The sequence below is a fragment of the Martes martes genome (assembly GCF_963455335.1).
Source record: "Martes martes genome assembly, chromosome: 6".
Lineage (NCBI taxonomy): Eukaryota > Metazoa > Chordata > Mammalia > Carnivora > Mustelidae > Martes > Martes martes.
In genome coordinates this window covers 56,980,411-56,992,795 of record NC_137893.1, presented here as the reverse complement: position 1 = coordinate 56,992,795, position 12,385 = coordinate 56,980,411, and the positions used below count along the sequence as shown (strand labels likewise).

The 12,385-nt window shown below is 36.5% G+C and overlaps 1 protein-coding gene across 2 annotated transcripts in view; it reads right to left on the bottom strand.

Annotated features, from left to right (window-relative positions):
* The window catches only part of EPM2A (EPM2A glucan phosphatase, laforin), a gene marked incomplete at its 5' end in the record, with an annotated part of 114,157 nt that overhangs the window by 56,830 nt on the left and 44,942 nt on the right, over positions 1-12,385 (bottom strand). The window lies entirely within an intron of this gene.

Here is a 12,385-nt window from a genome sequence, read left to right as displayed (position 1 = left end):
TTTGGTCAGCTGAATATTACTCTCACACCTCCGTACATTTGCACCTGCTGTTGTCCTTATTTGACTTCCCTCCCTAAACGTGCTCCTTCATGTTTCCATTCAAATTTTATTCATCAATGTTTCCTTGAACTACAGACTTCTCCCATCCCTCATTGCACCACATATACAACTTCAGCTTAACAAGATTCTCACTATATTGCAGCTGCTTACACTTTTGTGAGAACATGAGTTCCTGCTAGCAGAGATCATTGGCTCTCCATCTTCAACTGTCCAGCACTGAACATAGGAGTTACAAACAGGAACCCACACAATTCTCACTCAGTGAATGAACTTGCCACATTAGATAAAACCTAATTGTTAGATTTTGTATTCTTGAAAGTCCTGTCATTATGAAGGATAGTGACAACTCAGCTCTGATAAAATTTAACCCAACCATTAAAAAAAAAGTGCAGGCATAATTCCACTCCCATATTCAAACTATAGAATGATAATTTGAGATTACAAAATTGTTAGATGAGTTTGAAGATTTCTACTATTACTTAAGTTCAAACATATAACATATTATAACAAAACATAAAACATATTGTCTATTTCAACAGCTACAATAAATTCACAGATTATTTTAACATTATAATCAAATGAATATAACAAGCAAATAATTAGGTGTTTTCAAGTTAATAATGAAATATATGAATGTCTTTACAACTCTTTTCCTATAAACTGAACTCACATTTTTACCTTGCCCAGTTTCACATGAAGATGAATTAATTCACAAGGAGAGTTGAGCTAAAATGACTGAAGATACATAAAACAGTCCTTTTTTAAATTCTAAGTTACTATCTTTATTGGAGTAATCACACACACTCTCAAAGTTTTATGCCCATAAGAATCATATGGAGGCATTGGGGAAAAAAGTTCCCAGGATTCACTGGGACCCACAAATCTGTATTTTAAAAAGTCATGAGGCAGGTTCAGGATGGCAGTGTAGGGAGACCCTGAACTCACTTCCTCCTATAGACACATCAAATCTACAGCTACATATACAACAACTCTCTCTGAAAAAGACTTGAAAACTAGCTGAGCAGATCTTCCAGAACAAAGGATAAAAAAAAACAAACTGATACGGGTAAGAGAGGCAGAGACATAGTCTTGTAGGAATCACACCCCTGAACAGCAGCCCACAAGCAGAGGGGATCTCACAAACACCTCACACATCCCTGAAGTGATGGGTTCAAGCCCTACCTCAGTTACCCCAGCCCTTGTGATCTTCACTAGAGAGAGGAGCCTGCCAAACATCCAGCTTTGAAACCAAGTGTTACATCCAGGATACCTAAAGAAACACTTGGATGCCTGGGTGGCTCAATAAGTTAAGCGTCTGCCTTTGGCTCAGGTCATGATCACAGGGTCCTGGGATTGAGCCCTGCACTAGGCGCCATGCTCAGCAGGAAACCTGCTTCTCCCTCTGCCTGCCACTCCCTCTGCTTGTGTTCTCTCTCTCTCTCTCTCTCTCTAGCAAATAAATAAAATCTTTAAGAGAAAAAAAAAAAAGGAGGGGGGGTGAAACTCTTAAAGGGGTCATGCACAGACTCACTCACCCTGGGATCCTAGTGCAAAAGCATCAGGTTGAAACATATCTAGACCATAAGTGAAGGAGATTCATTGGCTAATCTTAAAGCATCTGCCAAAGGGGCAGTGGTCTACTGGAACTCTCTCTGGGGACAGAGGTGCTAGAAGCATCATTTGTGCATTCTCCTTCAACCTCAATAGTGCTGGCCCTGGCAGGCACCACTTTTGCACCCGCTCTCTCTCTCTACCTCATTAGCACTACTTGCCGGCCCCCTACACTCTCCTGTGACCCTGCCCTGCCAAGCCCAGGCTTGTCCTGGGCCCAATGTTCCCCCACAATTCTGCCCTGCTAAATCTGGCAGGTGGGTAACCCCAATCCAATGCTATCCTCACAGTCCTGCCAAAGCCAGCAATGGCATCCAGACCACACAGAGGACACCCCTTGAATGCCTGGAACTTGTGGCCAGTGGGTCTTATGCTTCTGGGCCCCACAGAGATGAAACAACAGAGATAGTTCTTGGCAGGCTATCTCCTAGAGGTAACTGTACAGACAGCATACTGAAACATACCACCAGTCTTCCTGTGACCATTCCTTCAAGACTGAAAAAGATATGTTTCACCTAATACATAAAAACGAAAAAGAGTCAAGGCTCCTAGATGGCTGTCCGTTACGTGGCCAACTCTTGATTTTATCTCAGTTCATGATCTCAGTGGCTGGGATCCCTGCATTGGGCTCTGTGCTCAGCTTGACATTCTCTTTCTCTCCCTCTCCCCCTCTGCCCCTCCCCCTGCTCACACACCTTCTCTCTCTCTCTAAAATAAATAAAATATTTTTAAAAAAGGAAACAGAGTTAAGCAAACTGAAGAAACAGAGGAGGATGTTCCAAAAAAAAGAACAAGATAAAACCCCAGGAAAAAACCTTACAGAAACAAAGATAAATAAAGTACCTGATTAAGAGGTCATAAAGATGCTTACCAATCTTGGAAGAAGAATGGATGAACATAGAGAACTTCAAGTAAGTGATGGAAAACAGAAGAAAGTGCCAGACAAAAGTTGCAGAGCTGCATAATACAATAACTGGAGTCAAAAATACACAAGAGTGGGTCAACAGCAAACCAGATGAAGCAGAAGGAAGGACCACTGACATGGAAAACAGGGCTGTGGTACTCACCCAAGGAAAGCAAAAAAAGAAAAAAGAATTTGAAAAGGTGAAGACAGCTTATGGACCCTACAGGACAACATCAAATGGAACAAAATTCTTCTCATAGTGGTCCCAGAAGGAAAAGAAAGGGGAAAAAAACCTATATGAAGCAATAAAGGCTGAAAACTTCCTTATCCTAGCAAAGGAAACAAACATCCAGATCTAGGAAGTTCAGAAATACCCAACTACAAGGAACCTGAAGAGATCCATACCAAGACACATTATAATTAAAATGTTAATTAACTTTAATGAAATAAAAGTAAAAGACAAAAAGAGAATCCTAGAAGCAGCAAGAGAAAAATAACTTGCTACATACAAGGGAAACCACACAGGTGCAAAGAAGATATTCACAAATGACAACACAGACAAAGGGCTGATATCCAAGATCTATAAAGAACTCCTCAAACTCAACACTCAAAAAACAGATAATCATGTCAAAAAAATGGGCAGAAGACATGAACAGACACTTCTCCAAAGAAGACATACAAATGGCTAACAGACACATGAAAAAATATTCATCATGACTAGCCATCAGGGAGACTCAAATCCAAACCACATTGAGATACCACCTTCTACCAGTTAGAATGACCAAAATTGACAAGACAGGAAACAACAAGTGTTGGAGAGGATGTGGAGAAAGGGGAACCCTCTTACACTGTTGGTGGGAATGCAAGTTGGTGCAGCCACTTTGGAAAATAGTGTGGAGATTCCTTAAGAAATTAAAAATAGAGATACCCAATGACCCTGCAATTTCACTACTGGGTATTTACCCCGAAGATACAGATGTAGTGAAAAGAAGGGCTATCTGTACCCCAATGTTCATAGCAGCAATGGCCACAGTCATCAAACTGTGGAAAGAAACAAGATGCCCTTCAACGGACAAATGGATAAAGAAGATATGGTCCATATATACAATGAAGTATTATGCCTCCATCAGAAAGGATGAATACCCAACTTTTGTATGAACATGGATGGGACTGGAAGAGATTATGCTGAGTGAAATAAGTCAAGCAGACAAAGTCAATTATCATATGGTTTCACTTACTTGTGGAGCATAAGGAATAACATGGAGGACATGGGGAGATGGAGAGAAGTGAGTTGGGAGAAATTGGTGGGGGGAGACAAACCATGACAGACTGTGGACTCTGAGAAACAAACTGAGGGTTTTAGAGGGTAGGGGATGGGGGTTGGGTGAGACTGGTGGTGGGTATTAAGGAGGGCATGTATTGCACGGAGTACTGGGTGTGGTGCATAAAAAATGAATTTTGGAACACACACACAAAAAAATAAATTTAATTTAATTTTTAAAAATTTAATTTAATTTAATTTAAAAATTAAATAAATAAATAAGTAAATCTTAAAAATAAATAAGTAAGTAAAAATGTCAAGTGTGACATCAAAAACATAAAACATATGTAGTGTGTAATGTAGTAGTAGTAAGTACGTAAAAATGTAGTAGTAAAACTGTAGAGTTTTAGAATGCATTCAAACTTATTTGGCTATCAACTTAAAATAGACTAGTATAGATACAGATAGATTGATATGTGTAAGCCTCATTGTAGCCACAAAGCAAAAACCAAAAGCAAATACCCAAAAGATAATAAACAAACTGAGGGTTTTGAGGTAAAGGGTGGGGGGGAATAGGTGAGCCTGGTGGTGGTAATTAAGGAGGGCATGTATTGCATGGGGCACTGGGTGTGATACATAAACAATGAATCTTGGAACACTGAAAAAAATAAAAGAAAATTAAGATGTTTAAAAAAAAGATAATAAGAAGGGAATCTAAATATAACACTATGGAAAGTCATCAAACCACAAGGGAGGAGAGCAAGAAAAGAAGAAAGGAACAGAAAGAAACTATAAAACAGCCAGAAAACAATTAACAAAGACAACATGTACATACCTACCCATAATTAACATAAATTCTCTAACAAAAAGACAGAGTAGCTGAACGGATTAAAAAAAAAAAAAAAAAAGACCCTTCTATTTGCTGCCTACAAATGACTCGCCTCAGATATAAGGACATACACATACTGAAACTTAAAGAAAAGAAAAAGGTATTTTATGCAAATGGAAACCAAAAGAAACCTGGGCTAGCTCTGCTTATAGCAGACAAATGAGCTTTAAAACAAAGAATGAAATAAAAGAAAAGAATGGGCATTACATAAGATAAAGGGATAAATCTGACAAGAGTATATAACATTTCTAAATACATATACACTCAACATAGGAGCACCTATATATGTAAAGCAAATATTAACAGACCTATGGGAGAAATTGAAGACAATACAATAATGATAGGAGAATTTAATACTCCACTATACACAGAATATTCCACTTAAAAGCAGCAAAAGACACATTCCTCTCAAGTACATATGAACATTCTCCAGGATAGATCATAATTCAGCTACAAAACAAGACTCAATAAATGTAAGAAGATGAAGTCATATAAAACGTTTTTCAAACCACAATGATATAAAACTAGAAATTAAACACAAAAAGAAACCTGAAAAAAAGTCACAAATATATGGAGAACCAACATGCTACTGAACAAATGACTCAACAAAGAAATCAAAGGAGATATAAAAAAAAAAAAAATACCTTGAGACAAATGAAGATTATAATACAATATACCAAAACCTACGGGGTGTAACAAAAGTAGTTCTAGGAGGAAAATTCATAGTAAGGTAGGCAACCCTCAATAGACAAGAAAAACCTCAAATAATCAAACATTACACTAAATAACTAGAAAAAGAGGGGGAAAAAATGAAGTCCCAGTTAGTACGTTGAAGGAAATGAAGCTCAGAACAAAAAATCAATGAAATAAAGACTAAAAAGACAATAGAAAAAATAAAGAAACTAAGAACTGGTTCTTTGAAAACAAAATATAATTGATAAATTTTTAGCTAGTCTCACCTTAAAAAAAGAGAGAGAAGGCTCAAATAAGTAACATCAGAAATTAAAGAGGGGAAGTTACAAATGATACTAAAGAAATACCAAAAAAATCACAAAGGACTATTATGGAAAATTATATGCCAACAAATTGAACAACCTAGAAAAAAAGGGGTAAATTCCTAGAAACAGAATATTTTAAGATTGAATCATGAAGAAATAGAAAATCTGAATAGACTGATTACTAGCACGGAGATGAATCAGTAATCAAAAACCTCCCAACAAATTCCAGGACCAGAGGCTTCATCGGCTTCACTTTGAATTCTACCAAATATTCAAAGAAGTTTTCTCTTTTTTAAGATTTTATTTATTTATTTGAGAGAGACAAAGAGAGAGACAGAGCACAGGCAGGGTGGGAGGGCAGAGGGAGAACCAGCAGCAGACTCCCCGCTAAGCAGGAAGCCCCACATGGGGCTCAATCTCAGGACCCTGGGATCATGACTTGAGCTGAAGGCAGATGCTTAACTGACTGAGCCATCCAGGTGTCCCACAAGGAAGTTTCAATATCTATCCTCCTCAAACTCTTCTTAAAAAATTGAATATATAAGAATACTTCCAAAAGCATTTTATAAGGCCAGCATTAACCTGGTACCAAAACCAAATAAGAACACCACAAAAAAGAGAATTACAGGCCAGTATCTCTGATGAATACAAATGCAAAAATCCTCAATAAAGTGCCAGCAGCCCAGGAGCATCTGGGTGGCTCAGATGGTTAAGCGTCTGCCTTCAGCTCAGGTCATGATCCCAGAGTGACAGGATCAAGCCCCACATCTGGCTCCCCGCTCTGTGAAGAACCTGCTTCTCCCCCTGCCCCTCCGCTCACTTGTTCTCTCTCATTCTTGCTCTCTCTCTCAAATGAAAATGAAATATATATATTAGCAGCCCAAATTCAACACCACAGTAAGAAGATCATACACCATGGTCAAGTGGGATTTGTTTCGGACATGAAAGGATGGCTCAGTATTTGCAAGTCAGTCAACATGATTTATACCATGTTAACAAAAGATAAAAATCATATGACATCACAGTAGACATGTGAAAAGAATGTGACAAAATTCAACATCTATTTATGATAAAAACTCTCAACAAAGTGGATATAAAGGAAATGTACCTCAACACAATAAAGATCATATATGACAAGCTTACATCTAACATCATACTGAACAGTGAAAAGCTAAAAGTTTTTTCTCTAAGGTCAAGAACAGGACAAGGATTTCCAACTCTTGCCACTTTTATTCAACACAGTATAGAAAATCCTAGCCAGGACAATTACACAAGAAAAAGAAATAAAAAGTATCCAAATTGGAAAGGAAAAAGCAAAACTGTCACTATTTGCAAACAACATGATTTTATATGGAGAAGACTCTATAAAGACTCCACACACATAGACACACACAAACACACACAAAACCCTGTAAGAACACAAATTCAGTAAAGTTACAGGATACAAAATCAACATACAAATATCTGTAGATTTTATACACTAACAACAAACTATCACAGAAGTTAAGAAAACAATCCCATTTACAGTTGCATCGAAAAGAATAAAATTCCTAGGAATAAGTTTAATCAAGAAGGTGAAATACCTGTACACTAAAAACCTATAAGAACTGATGAAAGAAACTGAAGAATACACAAATAAATGGAAAAATATTCTGTGCTCATGGATTTAAAAATTAATATTATTAAAAGGTCCATATTATCCAAAGCAATCTATAGAGTCAATGAAATCTATTCAAAATCCCAATGGCATTTTTCAAAAATATAGAACAATCCTAAAATTTCTATAGAACCACAAAAGAACCCAAATAGCCAAAGCAATCTCAAGAAAGAAGAACAAAGCAAAATCATACTCCTTGATTTCAAACTATATTACAAAGCTATAGTAACCAAAATAGTATGGTATTGGCATAAAGACAGACACATAGATCAGCAGGACAAAATAGAAAGTCCAAAAATAAACTTTTGCATGTATGGCCAATTAATATATGACAAAGGAATAAAGAATATATAATGGCGATAGGAGAGTCTTCAATAAACAATATTGGGAGAACTGGACTGCCTTATACAAAAGAATGAAACTGGACCACTATCCTACACTATACAGAGATTAACTCAAAATGGATTAGAAGACTTGTATGTAAGACCGGAAACCATAAAATTCCTACAAGAAAAAACAGAAAATTATCTCCTGTCATTGCTCTTCGCAAAAAATTTTTTTTGGATCTGACTTCAAGGCAATGTCAACAAAAGCAATAATAAACAAAATGTGCTTACATCAAACTAAAAACCTCTGCACAACAGAGGAAACCATCAACAAAATAAAAGGGCAACCTACTGAATGGAAGAAAATATTTGCAAATCGTAATATCTTACAAGGAGTTAATATCCAAAATATATAAAGAACTCATACAATCCAATTAAAAAATGAGCAGAGGATCTGAATAAACATTTCTCCATACAAATGGCAAAGAGGTACATGAAAAGATGCTTGACATCACTAACATCAGGGAAACGCAAATCAAAATCATAATGAGTTATCATGCTAACATCTATCAGAATGGTTGCTATCAAAAAGACAAGAAATAAGTGTTGGTAAGGATATAGAGAAAAGGGAACCCTCATTCACTATCGGTGGGAACGCAAATTTGTGTGGTCACTGTGGAAAACAGTATGGAAAATACTCAAAAAACTAAAAATAGAACCACCATATGATCCAGCAAATCTACCTCTGGTTATTTATCTAAAGAAAAATGAAAACACTAATTCAAAAACATACACGCATCCCTACGTTCATTGCAGTATTATTCACAATAACCAAGAGATGGAAACAACCAGTGTCTGTTGATGGATAAATGGATAAAGACATAATCGTGGGCTCTCTCTCTCTCTCTCTCTCTCTCTCTCTCTCTCACACACACACACACACACACACACACACACAGGAATACTATTCAGCCATTAAAAATCAAATCTTCATTTGCAACAACATGGATAGAACTTGAGAGTATACTGAGTGAAACAACTAAGAGAAAAAGACAAACACCATATGATTTCACTTATATGTGGAATCTAAAAAACAAAACAAAACTGATAGACGAAGAGAACAGATTGATGGTTGCCAGATAGGACGGGGATAAGAGGTGGGGTATGTGGGGAGAAAAGGGTTAAAGGGTGCAAACTTAACAGTCATAAATACACAAGTCATAGAGATGTAATGTACAGCTTGATGATTATAGTCAATAATACCATATGTATATTACGTAACTTTATATAACGACAAGGGAAACTAGACTTATTGTGGTGATCATTTCACAGGGTATACCAATACTGAATCATTGTCGTATACCTGAAAGTAATATAATGTTATACGTCAATTATGCCTCAATTCAAAAATTTTTTTAAAAATCACACCACCCAACTGATTTTCAAGTAGATGACTTTGGGACCGAACTGTGAGAAATCTTGGAAGTTAATAGGACACCTTAAAAGTAAACATATGGCTCCAGGTCCACTATAAACAATTATTATTTATTACCAAGTTCCCAGTAATCTATGTTATAGAGATAAACAGAGGAACCAAGGATACTATTATTAAGTCCAAAACTGAGAAACCTGAGATTTTATCCCATTATAAATATATCCCAAGTATATAGGTATGCATTTTTATGTTATATATATTGCACCTCAGGTATAACCATATGTTTATTATATATTGTAAGTATTACTTAGATATTATATCTTTTCATATACATTATATATCATTTCAACCTATTATTATACTTCTCAGGTATAAATATGTATATTTGTGTGTGTGTGTGTATATGTATATATTTATATGTATATAATGAAAATGAAAAGGCATGACTAAATTCAACATCCATTTATGATAATAACTCTCAATAAATGGGTATAATATATATATACACACACATATATATACATGTACACATATACAGATACAGATACACACAAAATACACACATATACACCTTAGAAGGATAATAACAGGTTGAATTATCTGCAAATCCAGTAGAATAAAGACTTAGATGTAAAACTAAGTTGCTTTAAGGAAAATTTTTAAATTTAGCTATCTTTGCATGACTGTGAAAGAACTACGAGTACATGTTTCATATTCACCCCACATACAGCTATGATACTATCTATGAAGCTGAAGAAATGCCTTCTTTAAAAATTGAAACCTAGGAGTGCCTGGATGGCTCAGTTGTTAAGCGTCTGTCTTTGGCTCAGGTCATGATCTCAGGGTCCTGGGATTGAGCCCCACTTCTGAGCACCCTGCTCAGAAGCTCTCAGCTTCTCTCTCTCCCTCTGCCTGCTGCTCACCCTGCTTGTGCTCACTCTCCCTCTGTCAACTAAATAAATAAAATCTTTTAAAAAATAAAAAGTTAAATAAATAAATAAATAAATATTGGAACCTACATAGGGAACAAAGGCGCTCAGAGCGAGAAGTGTGCCCTACACAGGTCCTCCTCATCTTTCAGTTCAGGGTGGGGTAGCAGTAGTACCCAGGCTGACTGTTTCTTTTCTCCTCAGGGAGACATGATCTGCCCACATGCACACACTCATGCCAATGCTATTAGAGGTACAGAAGCTAGCAATGGCAGAGGAAACTCATGCTCACCAAATTTAATAATCAACCTCCTCCTTCCAATAATAAATGTGAACAACTGAGAATTTCCAGTTACATTTAAAACCAACAACGAAAAAGAAAAAGGACAAAGTGAGTAGAGGACAACTGGAGGGAACAAATAATTTCAGTAAGAGAAGAGGATTTCAAAATCATTCTCATTAATATTGTAAGAAAGACTTAAGAATATATTCGTTTACAAACCAGAATAAGCTAATGTGCAAAAAGGGAATAACAAAATAAGAATCCAGAAAAAAGAAGGATACAATTATCAAAATTAAGGGAAAAATTAAAGGGAAATTTAAGGAAAAAAATTAGTTGAGTTGGAAGAAAAAAAAAGAAGTCTCCCAAAATGTAAAGCAATAAAACCTAGAGATGAAAATATTTTTTTAAAGTCAAGAATAAGATATAAATCCAGAAGGTCCAACATCCATCTAAGGAGGATCTTTAACAATAGAACAAAGAACACCTGGGTGGCTCAGTGGGTTAAAGCCTCTGCCTTCCACTTGGGTCATGATCTCAGGGTCCTGGGATCAAGCCCCACATCAGGCTCTCTGCTCAGCGGGGAGCCTGCCTCCCCCACGCCCTCCTCTCTGCCCCCCTCTCTGCCTGCCTCTCTGCCTACTTGTGATCGCTGTCAAATAAATAAATAAATAAATAAATAAATCTATCTTTTAAAAAAAGAACAAAGGAGAAGAAATAATCAAACAGTAGAAGAAAATCCCTAGAGCCTAAAACAGGACCCCTCAACAATTGTGGTTCACTAAAAATGAAAAATAACTCAGAAACACGACCTCACTAAAGGTCAGGACATCTCAATGGGTGCTTCTTTTCAATTCTTTTCTCTAAATCCTCTTCTCTTTGATCTCTAAATTGTATGGACATGAGGGCTTATTATTTTCACTTTTTTTCTTTGTCTCTGCTATATTTCACTCATTCACTAAATGATCTCATCTAAACTCATCATTTTGGAGAGTGCTTGGTTGACTCACTCAATTTCTGCTCAGGATCATGATATCGAGCCCCCTGTCAGGTTCCACACTCAGCAGAGAGTCTGTTTGAGGATTCTTTCTCTTTCCCTCTGCCCCTCACTCCACTTGTGCGCTCTCTCTCTTAAGCACACACACACACACACACACACACACACACACACACACGCTTTAAAAATAAATAAATAATGGGCTCATTACTTTGAATGTCATCCATATATTGATAACTCCAATTTTATCTGTCCATTCACAATCTCTCCACAAAACTCCAGACATCAAATTGATTTCCTTTCTGCAATCTAACCTATATTTCAAATATATTACATCTACAATAGAATATCATCTCAATCCATACCCCAAACTGCTCATCTCCTTGTCTTCCTGTCTCAAAAAAGAGAACAGCGTTAATCCAGTTGCTCAGGCTACAAAATCACAGCTCATGCTGAACTCCCCTCTTCCTCATGTTCTACCTCCAATCCATCAGCAAGGTCAACATCTAGCATGGATTTACAAGAATGGTATGTCCAAGAAGAACATGAATTCCCTAACACTGTAATGGAGTTGCATCCTCTCTCTTACCATTCACTACCCTGTTTGTACTAATAACATCTCTCATTCAAAGCAATGCAGTTTTTAAGAACATGAGAATGCCTCTCTTTGTCCATGGCATAAACACTGCACATTCTACAGTAAATGATACTCACATGCTATTTTAAATGTTGAGTATTGGTTTCCATTCTCAAATTATCAAACTATAAAGAACTTAATTTACTAAATTAATTGTAAATTCTATAAACCTTGAAAATGTGAAAGTAATGCAAAACAGGCGGTAACAGGTGGAAGTAGATATGGAGGAAAATATGAGGACAATAAATATCTGACTTACTCAGTAGGAAATCAAGAAACACCGTCAAAAATGAATAGGTCAAGAAATAGAGTTTTTTTTTGTTTGTTTGTTTGTTTGTTTTAATTTTATTTATTTATTTGACAGAGAGAGATCACAAGTAGGCAGAGAGGCAGGCAGAGAG